Source organism: Ochlerotatus camptorhynchus, unplaced genomic scaffold (assembly GCF_037179485.1).
Source record: "Ochlerotatus camptorhynchus isolate MF236.1 unplaced genomic scaffold, CSIRO-AGI_Acam_v1.1 ptg000014l, whole genome shotgun sequence".
NCBI lineage: Eukaryota > Metazoa > Arthropoda > Insecta > Diptera > Culicidae > Ochlerotatus > Ochlerotatus camptorhynchus.
In genome coordinates, this window is record NW_027040506.1 from 4,022,173 (window position 1) to 4,036,739 (window position 14,567).

A 14,567-nucleotide genomic window follows, 5' to 3' on the forward strand; every position below is an offset into this window, starting at 1 on the left:
GAGTTGTTATAAGCAAGAATATTCTCAAGTAAAACGAAGTTTTATTTGTGTTCTCCAAGGGGTTCTCTAGGATATTATAAAACCGCAACTTACATAAAACCAATATTACTTAATCAAAACCGCCTTAAGTGCATGTTATATTTTCAATTCTTATCGAATTCAACTATAAAACCTAAATAAATCAAATTAGTTTTGGGAATGTTACTTGGGTGTAGATATGTTTAAGTCGAACATACCATGTACTTTAAGGCAACATTGGGGGTGTAATTTCAAAAAACCAAAGTCGGTCGCGGCATGAAAGTGGTCTGATTTTGATCCAGAGATGGTGGATTTTTAATACGCCAATTCTTAATACGCCAATCGATAAGATTTTTTTCTACGGATCTGTTGAAATTAAGAAATATGCAACTTGATCCTATGATAATTAAAATTATCACTGACATGCTTGGCAGGCACAGTTGTACTCACCAACTGCTCATTTTTAACACATTTTCACTAAGTTGTTGAAATTTAGTTTTCTTTAAAGCAATTGATAGATTAGGATCATAGTTTACTGTAGACATGCAAATAGTAGGTAAATCTTATCATTTGAATCAACACCAATGAATGTTTTCACTTAAAGTCCGAGATGTACAGCGAGCATTGCTCACTTCATTTTTGCACCGCAAAATCAAATACAGAATTCAAATCTCCTTTTTAACGTACCATTAAAAAGCTTTATCGACAGCTTTAAACAGAACTATGTTTCATCAACTCTGTGCAAAGTTATTAACAGATGAGCAGTTCGTGAGCAAAACTGTGTATGTCAAGCATGATTACCGATTGCCTGCGAAAATCGATTTCCCTAACACAGATTTCAAAGTTGAATTCCATCCCACATGAGCATCCACAGAAGGAAGAAGAAGCCGCACCGCTATTGATCGGAGTCAGTAGCTCTTCGTGAGTTGCTGTGGGCGCGCTTGACATAGGCGTCATACTAAAGAGTATAAACAGAGAGAACCCCGCTCAAATTCCTATTCCTACACATAACACAAGCTCATGCTGCAGTTAACAAATACAGTGTCGGACAAAAGTTAAGCAACTGCTCATCATTAAACGATAATAGTTGTAAATACTTGCGAAACATACTAATGATTACGTTTTTAATAGCGAACAAGGGGCTTTTTCATTGACAATGAAGTGTGTGCTAAAATATATGCACTCAATTGTATTAATCGGTAACAGTCATTTCAATCGTGAAAAAACCCCTCGTCGACAAGCGACAAAAGTTAAGCAACTGTTACACTTTGTATGAAAACTGGCAACAATGAAATGTCAAACGAACAATACCTACGTACTCCACATTGTTTATGGTTAACTACACGTGGTGAGTCATTTTGTACAGCTACAAAAAAAAAAACATCAGTTAAAACTAGTTTTCCGGAAGTGATTAATTCGTTGGTGGAAAATGTCGCGTAAAGTATACAGTGATGATCTTAAACAAAAGATTGTTGATATGCACCAAAGTGGACAGACACAAAAAAGATATAAGCATAAGTCGGTTATTTCACGCATAATTAAGCGCTATAATTAAAGAGGGACGGTTAATACTGCTTAGAGATCTGGACGCCCACGGAAAACAACAGCAAAACAGGACCGTCTCATTATTCGTTCATCTAAAAATGATCCTTTTGCAACGTCATCCGAAATAAAGAACATTTTGAAACTGAGTATTAGCCCTCGAATTGTTCAGCGACGCTTGGTGGATGCATCATTGTTAAGCTTTAGACCGGCACAGAAACCGCTCATCAACAACAAACAAAGGAAGGCTCGGTTGCTGTTTGCTAGGACGCATTTAGACTGGGATATAGCCAAATGGAGAACCGTGCTATTCAGTGATGAATCCAAATTCAATTTGGTCGACTCCGATGTAATGAAAAAAGTACGAAGACCGATAGGCACGCGACTGGATCCAAAGTACTACCGGAAAACTTTGAAGCATGGCGGAGGAAGTCTAATGGTTTGGGGTTGCTTCTCGGCTCAAGGTGTGGGACCACTTCATCGCATAAATGGGATAATGAATGGGATGATGTACCGTGAGATAATGCAAAATGTGATGCTACCGTATGCAGAAGAGGAGATGACCTTAATGTGGTGGTTTCAACAGGACAATGATCCGAAACACACGTCCAAAATTGCAACACAATGGTTTATTATATAAGACCACGTAGTCCTGCGTCACCATTGCGTACAACCCCATAGGCCTGTCCTTTGTGGTTTTTTTTTCATCTTGGGCCTTGACGCCCCAACACAAACAACAAGGCAGTGTGTCTAGTATGACAGGCTGCTTTCGACCGGGTTGATCATGCCATTCTAATTGCCAAACTCGAGAAGCTTGGTGTTTCTCATGGACTCACTCGTTGGTTTGAATCGTATCTTACCAATCGAGAGCTTTGTGTGAAAATCGGGTCTGATCAATCGGAGTATTTTTCAAACAACTCAGGCGTTCCTCAAGGCAGCAATTTGAGACCACTGCTATACTCCATATTCATTAACGAAATCGGTTTGATACTTCCAACTGGCTGCCGGTCATTCTATGCAGACGATGTCAAGATGTACGTGGTTGTGCGATGCTTCACTGACTGCCTGCGGTTGCAGCACCTGATCGATAGTTTCGAAGAGTGGTGCTCTAGGAATTTTCTCACGTTGAGTGTTCAAAAATGCAATATCATCACTTTCGATCGCAAGCTAAAACCTATTGCATTCAATTATTCGATCGATAACCAACCTCTGCAGCATGTGGACAACGTTCGTGATTTAGGAATTACACTTGATTCTGCTTTGACATTTAAGCTACATTACACGGATATCATAGCCAAAGCTAACAGGCAACTCGGATTCATCTTTAAGATCTCTGATGAGTTTCGGGATCCTACCTGCCTGACAGCTCTATATTGTTCTCTAGTGCGATCGATCTTGGAATTTGGTGTAGTAGTATGGTGTCCGTATGAAACAGTTTGGATAGCGAGGATCGAGTCTGTTCAGAGGAAATTCGTTCGTTACGCTCTTCGCCACCTTCCTTGGTACGATCCTTCGAACCTTCCACCCTACGAAGATCGTTGCCAACAACTGGGTATTAAAACACTTGAACGTAGGCGGAAGATTAACCAGGCAGTTTTTGCAGCAAAAGTGCTGATGAGCGAAATCGACTCTCCTGGGATTTTGGCTGAATTCGAAATCTATGCACCTGAACGAGTTCTACGATCGAGAAGTTTCCTGCATCTCGGACCCCGTGCAGCTAATTACGGATTACATGATCCAATACGGTTCATGTCTGCCCGTTTCAATGAATTCTATGTTTTTTTTTCGATTTCAACTGCACAGTGGAAACATTTCGTCAACGGATTCAACGTAGTCTGCTGGATAGGTGACGATACGGTTCGACACATGCAACTGCTTTCAATCAGCAAATTGTTGCAAGACGGACGAGTTTATTTTTTTTTTTATGATGAAGACCATAGTATTATTATTATTATTCGGTGTTTATTTTTATAATTGATGTGTTTTACGGTCCTTTTTATATTATTCCTTGTATTTTGAAAAGATATGAGGTTTTTACGCCTATTTCCGCAAATATTTGCCAAATAGAATTTTCCCCATCAATCTTCATTTAGACAACAAAAGTCCGATGAAGAGAATAATAAATAAATAAATAAATAAATATCGTTTGTCGAGTCAGCTTCAGTTGTCAGTAGCAATCGTATAGGGTCCACTTTAGAGGTATGATGCTCAGAGTTTACCCAAAGTGAGAGTAAGAGCGTGTGAAATAAATTATTGGAAACTAACCTCACCCTCGATGTATGCCCTCTCACTCACAAGTTGTAAGTCTCGATGGATTAGTTTGTTGGTAGCAGGGATTTTACTACTCAGAGGATCATTTCAGGCTCGCGAGTAAGGCTCTATCAAGTCTGATGTTAGCTCTCCAAGATATTCGGATTGCCTCACTGTGAGCAAAGGAATGTTTCGGTTGACAGCATTACGTTGAACGATAAATTATATAAACGTGTAAATTCAGGAACTAACTGAAATAGGCTATTGGTGCGAACAATTGCTTTGCTTTTTAGCATGTTTTAGTTTTATAGTTTTATAGTAGTTATACGATTTTATCGGCCTTGTTTTGAAAATATATTCTAATGTTCTACAAAACGCAAACGCTTTTTCAGTGATATTATTGCACCAAAGTATACCTTAACATCCATCTTGAAGATGAATGATAACGATTTGGAATTATGGTTTTGTGAAAATATTGAAAAATAAATACTTCTTGAATTTTCTTATTAAAAAATTTTGTGCCTGAGATTTTTCAACAACATTGAATTATAAAGAGAGAGAGAGAAAGATTAGTAATTTCCATTTAATTCCACTACCTTATTCGCTTATCCTTGACAGATACCCGTATTTCGTCTACAATGTGCAGACTTCTTCAATGTCTTGTACTAATACTCGAGTCGAGTATTAAAATTGCTTTATACAGGTATTCCACTAAAACGCCCACATTCATTAGGATTTTACATTGAATTCACACCTTATGACATCCAATAATAATTCAACTAGTGAGGTTGCGTTTATTCGACGACTAAAGCTTGTTTCTGAGATCAAATTGCTCTATTTGTGTATAACTTTTGTGCCCTTGTATTAGAATAACGACAAACTAACTTGTTCTGTCCGCTCACGGTCCATCTCACCACCTTACGAATACTTACCTCATCCAAACTAGTATCACTCTGCTTTTATCCACCGTGCAATTTTTTCTTCTTCTAATCCATGTCGCAATCCAATGCTGAAAATCTGAAAAAAAAGATAACAGAAAGAAACACCACCCTTTAGCTTAAAAATGGTTAAGATTTTAGAACAAAAGCGAAAAGCGTCAGCTCAAAACTAAGCCCATTCTCTGACATGCCCATAGTTTTGCAAAAAAGACCGACCAAACGACAGAAGAATTATCGTTCCAAACATTTGCATTCAAAACAACTGTAGCGTTAATTGAAATTTGGTTGCCGCAACCGGTTCCATTCATCCCCAATCCCAGAATCAACTGTCTCGTAGAGGTAGCAAACAAGTGGGAAGTGGGTCAAAATTTATATCCTCGTTATTTGAAGTTCCACCTTTTAGCCAGTGGCGGGGCGGAGAAAACCGATCAATCCTTTCATCAAAAATTCATGCCTTAACCCAGCCCCGACCGACAACCCCCGATGGATATATCTACCGATAATATAAGCAAAAATAAAAACGATACGAAATGTATCCCCATCCAGCAGACATAAAAAAAAAAACCTTTTCCAGACCGTTTGGGACATCAGATCCCGAAATTGGTGCTAAATTTGAATTGCGTTAGCACTTATTTTTTGCCGTTTCTCCCTCCCTTGCACCAATTTTTTTTTCAAGCTGATTTCACGATAACAGAATCGTCACCACTTTGTTGCTCGAAAGCACAGCTTATCAATTTCGGGTTTTAGACTGTCGAAATTTTTATATTTTCAAGAACAAATTGCTGAGTTATTCTTCCAAATAGGATTAGCACTTCTTGCCAGTGAAGGAAATCGTCAGCTTCGCTCAAAGCGCCATTTCTCGGTATTGACGCAGAAACCCTCATTCCAATTCAGAAACTTCTCAGACTTCCATCTCCTTAACACTCCGAACACGTTGCCTCCAGCAAATTGGTAATGTTTGAAAAATCATTGCTCAGCAAATTATCAATCGATTTTAAATCTCTGGATACAGAATAAATTTTTAAAGTCTGTAGTGACCTCAATAGATTTGAAATCCGTCAATAAATGGCTGAGCTACAATTTTGCAGTTACACATTTTACCGGAGGCATCGTGTTCGGAGTGTTAATAGCCACCGCTCGAAGTAGAAAATTCCAACGAACAATCTTTTCCGGGTTCGCTATAAGACCTCCTGCTGCCGATTGCCTTTCCTGCAGACGGCCTCGCCACCCCGGGTGCTGCAATCTTTCTGATCTCAGTCCTCCTAGCGATGCGAAAAATTGTGATAATATTGGAAAACAACAATTTGCGTTCACGCGGCCATGTCGCTTGGATGAAAGTGGTTCAGGGGTTGATTGAAAAACAATTTGGCGGGAATGGGAAGTAAGACGTTAGGGCTATGTTTCATTATGAAGTTGATCTCTTGTGATTGGTGGCGATGCAGAAAATTTCACTGCACTATGTTATTCAGTTTATTATTTTAAAACTTTTCATAATACAAAATGTGATAACAATTGAAATAGCCGTATTTGCTTATGTAAACAATGATTCAAATGTTAATTTATCAAACTGCTAGCTCATCTATGCAATCTTACACCACCAAGTAGGGTAAAGTTTCCCCAACCTGATCGTTATGAGGCAACTAAGCTTCCTGGGAAACGGGAATCAGCTAATTGTTCTTCCCGGGAATTCCGGGAATCGGTATAGATAATATTTTTGAACGAAATCCTGAAATGTAAAAAGCTGAATTCATGTTAGTAATTTATCAGAATGTTTATTTTTAAACATCCCTAGAATGATTATTTTCCTTGAAATAATTATCTGATTTAATCGGTAGCTTCTCCCAGAGGTCCTTGTGGCTTCCCCGGTAGGTTCCTTTGACTTCCGCTAGGAGGTTCATCCAACATCAAGTTTATTAAAACAGTCATTGTAACTTTCTGTTCAACCGTTTTTAACTATCTCAAGAAGTTTTTTCGACATCCTTGGAAGTTTCTTCCTACTTCCTTGATAAATCTGTTTTGGATTTGCAAGAACATGTCCTCTGATTTCGTCGGAAGTTTTTCCTTGCCTCTCCCGATTATTTTTTTTGCGGCTACCCTCAGAAAATTATTCTGACTTCTCCCGGAACAGACTTTTCATCAAACTTTCTCCTTAGAAGCAGTGTTTGGAAAATCATTCTCAAATCTCATTCATTGAGCCTCCATGAAAGATCGAGCTTGCGTGTGAATATGGCAAACAAATCTCATTCATGAGATTCTCGTGCATTTTCACGCTCTCACTCTCACAGTGTAAACAAACCATTCCAGCTTAAAACTCATAACAACGGCTCAAACGTCAATTTAAAGCATGTTGTGTTAGTTTTCCTTCCACTGATGTAAAAAAAACAGTTAGGGGAAATGTATGTAATGTCAGCCTAAGTGTCCCTAATTTGGGCCCATACATAAATTCAGCAATCGACAAAATTTTCAATAGCAACCAAAAATATCCATAAGTACCGTCCCAATGATACAATTGATATATAGCAGATTTTTAGCGATAAGCCCAATCTTAGATCTATATGCCAACATTAGTGCCATTTTCCCTATAACAACGAATAACACCAACATATGAAGCAATTAATTTTAAACTCTTCGGTGATTTTCGCGCAGTTGAATTTTGCTCGGCAAATTCATTGGCGAATAAACTCCTGCATGAGATTTGACTTTTTTTATTTTTTCCGAAAAGTGCTTAGAAAATTATCATTTCTAAAATTGTTTCCTGGGAAATTGGATCAAATTCCCGGGAATCGAGAGACATGATTTTTATAAAATTTGAAACTATTAACGTGAAGTCCTGGTCAGAGTTGTATGCGGTCACCATAGTCGACACATTTTTTTATGATAATCGGCTGTCTTTGCTGCCGACACTTGCCAAACAAGCTATCGAAGTAGAGTAGCAAACTAAAATATCATATGACAGTTTGTAATTCATCTCAGAGTTGGTTCAGGATTGTTTTGGATTCCTTGGAATTTTGTACACATAGTCTTGGAATTATCTTCAGTATTCCCTTGAAAATCTCCTCTGAATTACCTTATTGAGAGTTCCTCTTAGAACTGTCCACAGAATTCGAATCTCTTAGAATTGTTTAAGAATTCCCTTGAATCTCTCTTTCCGATTCACTTTAAACTCTCCTCAGATTTTTATTTTATTTTGTGTGAACTCTCATTAGAGTTCGTTAGCAGTTAGATTAGGATTTCTATTTGAATGTTTCTTCTGGATTCCCTTTGAGTTTTCGTTGGAATCACCTCGAAACATCTCTGTTTTTTCGTCGTGGTTTTCCAAATTTTATCTGAAGATAATTTGCCAGTTTTGAAAATCGATAAGTTTTTTGAAGAATAGTTTTTCTTTTTATGGCCGAAAGAAGGTTTCTTCCAAGTGCATTTATGACCGGTATTCCGATTCCAAGTAGAGTCAGATCCGAAAAACAAATTAGAATCCAATTTTGTGCAAGATTAGCTTGTGAGACCACCGAAGTTCCGCTTTATTCAACCAGTTTTACCACTATTTGATCCGGAAAACAACCAGCAAAATGGAGTGTTCCCATTCATTTCCAAGAATCATCTTTGCGGCAAATACAACGCAGTATGCCTGGCCGTATTGATGTTTATATCATATCTCAGATATGCTGTAAACATCAATTAGACAAGAAAAATGAGTAGACCTCATCTAACCTAATCATTTTCCCGGATGCTTTCTCGTACTGGCTGTGTTTGTATTAGATTAGATTAGAGATTAGATTAAAATCACCTGGAAACATCTCCTTAGGATGCGTCCAAAAATAACATGAAATTCTCTTAATAGCTCCATATCCCCAGAATTCTGATCCCTTGGCATTCTCCTCATAAATCCATTGAACCTATTCTCAGAAATCCATACTCTAGGAATCTTGCTTGAAAATTACTTGGCATCGGCCTCAGAATTACCCTCGAAATTCTCCTCAGAATTACTCTTGACTCCTCATTGAAATACACTGAAATTTTTCTCACAATTAGTCACATTACCATGCTTCTGCGTTACTTTATCTACAGATGTCACTGCTGTTCTTAATGGTTACATCGATCGGAAATTACGCTTACACTTTATTCCGTCAATTGCTAACAGAGGGCAGTGCGATCAATCTAGAGGAAATCGGAATCCCGAAGAAAAATTCAAACAGAAATCCCAGAAGAACTTCAAGATAGAACTATCTATGATGAGAGTTCATATAATAATTAAAAAAAAAAAATCGGAAGGAAAGATAGAAGGGTTTTTAAACTCTTTATTTGTTCCAAATTCAAAATAAATTTCATTTCATTTTAACCTAGGTGCTCCAGCTACTACAATAACTTACCAGTCCTAATTTTTATGATATATATCTAAGTGTTTTTACATTGTTCCTGCCTTGGCAATTCAGTGTTTTAAACAAGTTTTTATTTTTTAAACCTACATGACAGTATAAAAATAAATTGAAATTATTAATTATTTTGTTGGACATTTGCTATAAAGTCTGAACATTTGAAATTCTATGTACATCGGCAGTGCTGTACCAGGAAGGCAACTACAAAATCATCTTGAGAACTTTGTAAGTTGGAAGAAATTTCCGGGGAATATTTGAATTAGTTTCCTATTGATACCGAAAAAACAAACTTTCAGACAAAGAATAAAATAGCTGTTGTGGAGGAAGTTTGAAGCCTTGCGACGATTTGTGTCTCGAAGAGGAAAATGCTCCGATATCTATTCGGATAATGGCACAAATTTTGTCGGCGCTAGGAACCAATTATTAGTACTCTTCCGTTTGCTGGAAGATCGAGAACATAACGAACGAATTACTACCGAACTCGCCAAGGACAATATTCAATGGCATTTTAATCCGCCAAGTGCTCCACACTTTGGAGGACTCTGGGAGGCAGCTGTCCGATCTTCCAAGAAACATTTGCTGAAGGTTATCGGAGAAGCAGTACTTTCGTTGGAAGATTTTACAACGCTACTTACGCAGGTTGAGGCCTGCCTTAATTCTCGTCCGTTATCATCAAGAATGAAAATCTCCCTCTGATCCGATGGAAGATGGGAAGAATCATAGCTCTGCACCCTGACGAAGACAACATTACGAGAGTCGTGATCATTAAGACTGCTACCGGTGAGCTGAGACGGCCAGTGGAAAAGATTTGTTTTCTTCCTGTTCCAACCAATGAAGTAGATAAAAAATTTTCGTCGTAAACCCTAATCCAAACTCCTTCCAAAACTCCCATCCTTCCGAAGGGGATTCTCTTATTTCTTTTCAGATTTTTTTTAAATTTCTGGTTGGGTGAGGATGTGCGATACTGAACCACCCAGAATACTACCACACTGGAATATCACCATCGCTGCTACAGCTGATCTTCAACAAAACACAAGTGTCACACGAGTCGAGATGTGTATATTATCCGGTACGTAACACGTAAGGGATAGCGATCATCGTCAGCTAGGTAGTTACGGTCGGCGGACATCGAGCAGCAGCTATGATGACCAACGAAGAGCCCAGAACTGTTCGAAGCGAAGTTGGACCGATCGGACGGAGAACGTGAGAGGGAGATTTGGTCAAACGCGGTCACGGGTCAAGCGATGACCAGATCAGGAGACGAGAGTCAGTTGTTTTCGGTCGCCGCATAGAACGGTTGTATCCCATCGGGGATGAAGAGCTACATTTTTATTAATATACAATTAAATGTCGTCAGAGTAATCAATGTAGTATATGTGGTTTTAATATAATGAATGTAGTTTTTGTGTAAATTTTGTAATTCAAAACCCAACCCGCGAGTGTTTCATTAGTGTTAAAGCCAGAAATATCCGGACCAAAGATTGAAAGGACTGTGTGACCCCATTTTAACCAGTAAGCAATTGGCTTCCTCGCAACCTCGCTTCCCCCAAAACGCCATCAGCAGCAACATACGGGCGGTACTAAACCAACCGGTATTTCCCAATCAGTGTTGACGTCTCCACTGCCGAATATCGAAAGAGGTAAGGACCGACTAACCAACAGAAGTTCTAAGAAATGTAGGAAAAACATTCGATGGGGATTTTCCAAGACAAATTTTGAGAATCATCTGGAAGTTTTTTTAGAAACGTTCGTAAAAAATCAGATGACACATCCAGAGGAAGCCAGAAATGATTTGGAATTTGGAAGCCAATAACAGGAGTAGCCATTTCCAGGGAAGTCAGGAGAAGCTCGGAAAAACCTTCCAATAGAAGTCGAAAAAACCTACGGAGGATGATTTATGGAAAAACTTCGAGAGAAAGACGAAAGACACTTTTGAGAGAACTCAATAGATACATCCAGTAGAATTTTAATTGAATTTTCTTGAGAAGACGTAAGAAACTTTCTGAAGACACTGGGAGGAAGTTCCTGAGGTGAATTGGAATAGCACTTCGGAATATTCCATAATTCCTCGGAACTCCTTGAAAGTTCTTTCAATTTTACTGAAGTTAAGGGGGCTGTTATGAAGTCATCCCCGAAGTACTCGAAACTTCTCTGATTATAATTAAACTACCGGAAAATCTCTTATCTTCTTTGAAAGTCCCTGGACTTAATTGAAAAATTCGAACCATCTCTAGTTCTTTTTTTTTTAATTAAAGGAACATCAGCACTGAAGTTCTCTGAACTACCCTTAACACGTTTCATGTAGCTTCCTTACGTTTCAAAAATTTTCATGAACTTTGGTGAAGTTTTCGGAAATTTACTGAGTTTCTTGGAACTTCTTTAAAGGTTCAGAAATTTCCTTGAATTGATGTGTCCTGGTGTTTTCAGAGCTTCCCTAATGTTAACTTAATTCTCTTGAACAATATGGAACTTTTCTGAAAACTAAAAAAATGTCCTTAAAGTTCTTTGGACTTGTGGAGTACAAGATGCGAGTGTTATGTCTGTTTGTCTATGGTTCGATGAAGATTTGCAGGTTTTCAAAAGATATTGTTTTCATTCTTAGTGACCTTCATGGCCTATAAATTGCTCAAATTATTTTTCAGAGTGCTAATTTTATACGTTTCTTGCTCATTTCTTATTTTTTGTTGAGCGTTTTTGAAATTTTCCCTGGGACATTAATTGTGCTTTTTGTGTCTTTTTTTACCTTTATATTGCTCAAATGGCATTTTCTAGTGCTCTTTTGAGACGTATATATTGCTCAAACAGCTGTTTTTAGTGCTCTTTTGATTTTGTTTAATGGTACCTTTTTCAATGAGGCCCCCATTCGTCAATCTTCTTTATCGACATCGACTTTGTTAGCCAAGACACAGTATCACTACTTATTGCTGTCTTGAAAATACCATATGGAAATTGATCTGGGTTATTGGCTCATAAACTTTCAATTTAAAGGAATATTTCCTGAATATCATTGGAATTTTGTTTTATTTTATATTGCGCAGTGTTCCTTTTTAATTGCTCATTTTTACTTTCCTGCATGAATTATTTTCTTTTCTTTAAGAACGATTCATATTTTACGATGGCTCATCCTCATGTTCAAGCATACATTTATCTTCTGGTTCCTGGAACTTTTTCAGTTTTTAAAAGATATTTTCATTTTTTTCTTGGGGAAATAATCACGATTTTACAGCATAATTGGATTAAAACAGTGATAACTGTGCGCTTTGTGTGGGACATTTTAGATTTATTTATTGCGGTTATTCAATATGACATTGCTCATTTTGCCACTTTTATGGGAAAATATCTTCAACTGCAGGTGACGAAAGTGAGTTATTTAGTGCTCAAATTTCCTAATTTAGTGGAGATTCATCCTTATTTAATTGAGCGTATTGTATTTACTATTGCCCTTTTTGCCATTTTTACCGCTCACATTCAAATTATTAAAAGATGCTTTTTATTTGTTTATTGCCTTTTTCTTCATTTCTATTGCAACTTGTTTTTTGTTTATTGGTGCACCCCTGTAGTATTTAGTGGCCAATTTGAGATTTTGTATTGCTTGTGCTTTGTTAATTAGGGTACGTATATATTTTAGTCATTTGGGAACGTTCTGTCTTGGAGCGAACGGTTGAAAACAGCAGCGATGGGCGTCGCCAGCGTAGCGGCGCAGTTCTTCAAAAACACAGGAGGCAAGCTGTCTGTTCCGGGTCCTTTCTTTGAATCAAGCTCATCGAGAACTTTCTGTACTTCGTCTGGAGAAAACTGTATACACGGTAGATTAATGTTATGGGACGGTATCTGTTCAAAACAGTTTTGACGTTGCACGGGTGATGCTTTACTAAACACGCTCTCGAAGAAAGTAGCAAAAAGATTGGCTGCTTCTGAGCTTGACCGAGAAGTAGTTCCATCGAAGTTGACTGAGCCAGGGATTCCATTTCCACCTTTCCGTTTCTTGATGAAGTCCCAGAAGCGTGAAGGATTTTGCTTGACGGTTGACTGAATACTGAGCAAATAGTTTTCATGTGTTGCAGAAAGAATGACTTTGTACTCCAACTCAAGCTCACGGAGTCTAGCTTTGTCAGACCCAGTTTTTGTAAGGAAATATCGGTTGCGCATCTTACGTACATTGTTACGAAGGTTACGTAGCTCAGGAGTCCACCACGGTTGGTTGAAAACAGATATCGATTTTTGTCTTTTTCGAGGTACATGACGGTTGATAACTTCTGAGAGAGATTCGTAGAAAGCTGATAGCATCTGATCTACCGTAGCATTATTCGATAATCGTTCCCACTCAATATCCATTATGGGATGTAATGTCAGCCTAGCCCCTCACTTCGACTTATCAAGCAAATTACTGATTCATTCAGCAATAGTAGTGAAAAACTAATACCACATATGTTTTTATATTGTAATCCGTAACTGAATTGCCTATTTTTGGGACAAATTTTGACCATTTTTTGGTCTCTTTCGAAGAAAAAGTTTAGTGATTTTTTAATATTTTTCGATATTTAAGCGCCATAACCAACCGGTGGAAACTAACGATTTTAAATAGGCTCACTACTTGAATAGCCTATTGATCCCAAGAAAATCGATTAACGTACCCCATTCTAGTCGAAATTCTAGTACTACAATATGTTTGTTTTGATTTGATATGAAAGTTTGACAGATAAAATGAGGGGTTCGTGGCTTAGCTTGGGACCGAAGAAAGTACCAGAGCTGAGCCAAAAAAGTTGAGCACATTTCTTCGGAACCTTCTAGTCTTAGATTTACCTCTATGATATTACGGTATTATTGTACTAACGAAAATCTACCACCGCTTTGGTCATCAAAAAACGTAATAATTTCATAAATTGAAAGGACTTACCGTTTTTGTAACATGCTAGGATAATAATTCAATATCGCACTTTTCACACTTAACGGAACTTTAAAAGATTTAACGCTATTTGCGCATCAAAACTATGGACCAAACTTTAGGGACGTACTTTATGAGACGAGTTCTTAATTATGAACTTCGAACTTTATTTGATAACTTTGGTTTGGAATTGGTAAAACTAAAGAGCCTGAATTTAGGAGACGACATCTTATCCATTTGACAGGTCTTCTGCACAATTAGAATGACTTTTCCTATGACTTTGACAGATGAACGATTGTTTCAATTTTGACATGTCGCATGTTTATAAATTCAGACTCTTTAGGTGAAACCATTCGCTTCATTGACGACTCTGCAACTGTTCACTCCTATTGGAAAACCCCATAAGCCAATGTCGAATTTCGTGAAACAAAGCAGATTGTTTCTTATTCTTTCACTCCACTAAAAATTCCGAACATGGATAGAAAAAAGTACCCAAAAGTGAGTTCTTTTCGCTCATCTCGGTAGTGCAGGAACCCAAAGTAGGTAAAGCGGGTCAAAGTT

General features: G+C 37.8%; 1 protein-coding gene across 1 annotated transcript in view; it reads right to left on the reverse strand.

Annotated features, from left to right (window-relative positions):
* The window catches only part of Gat (GABA transporter), a 112,823-nt gene extending 102,071 nt beyond the window's left edge, over positions 1 to 10,752 (reverse strand). The window contains exon 1 of the mRNA XM_065222259.1: positions 10,736 to 10,752. The gene's annotated coding sequence lies outside the window, so the exon portion shown is untranslated. The remainder of the gene's footprint in view (positions 1 to 10,735) is intronic.
* Between the last annotated feature and the right edge of the window lie 3,815 nt (positions 10,753 to 14,567).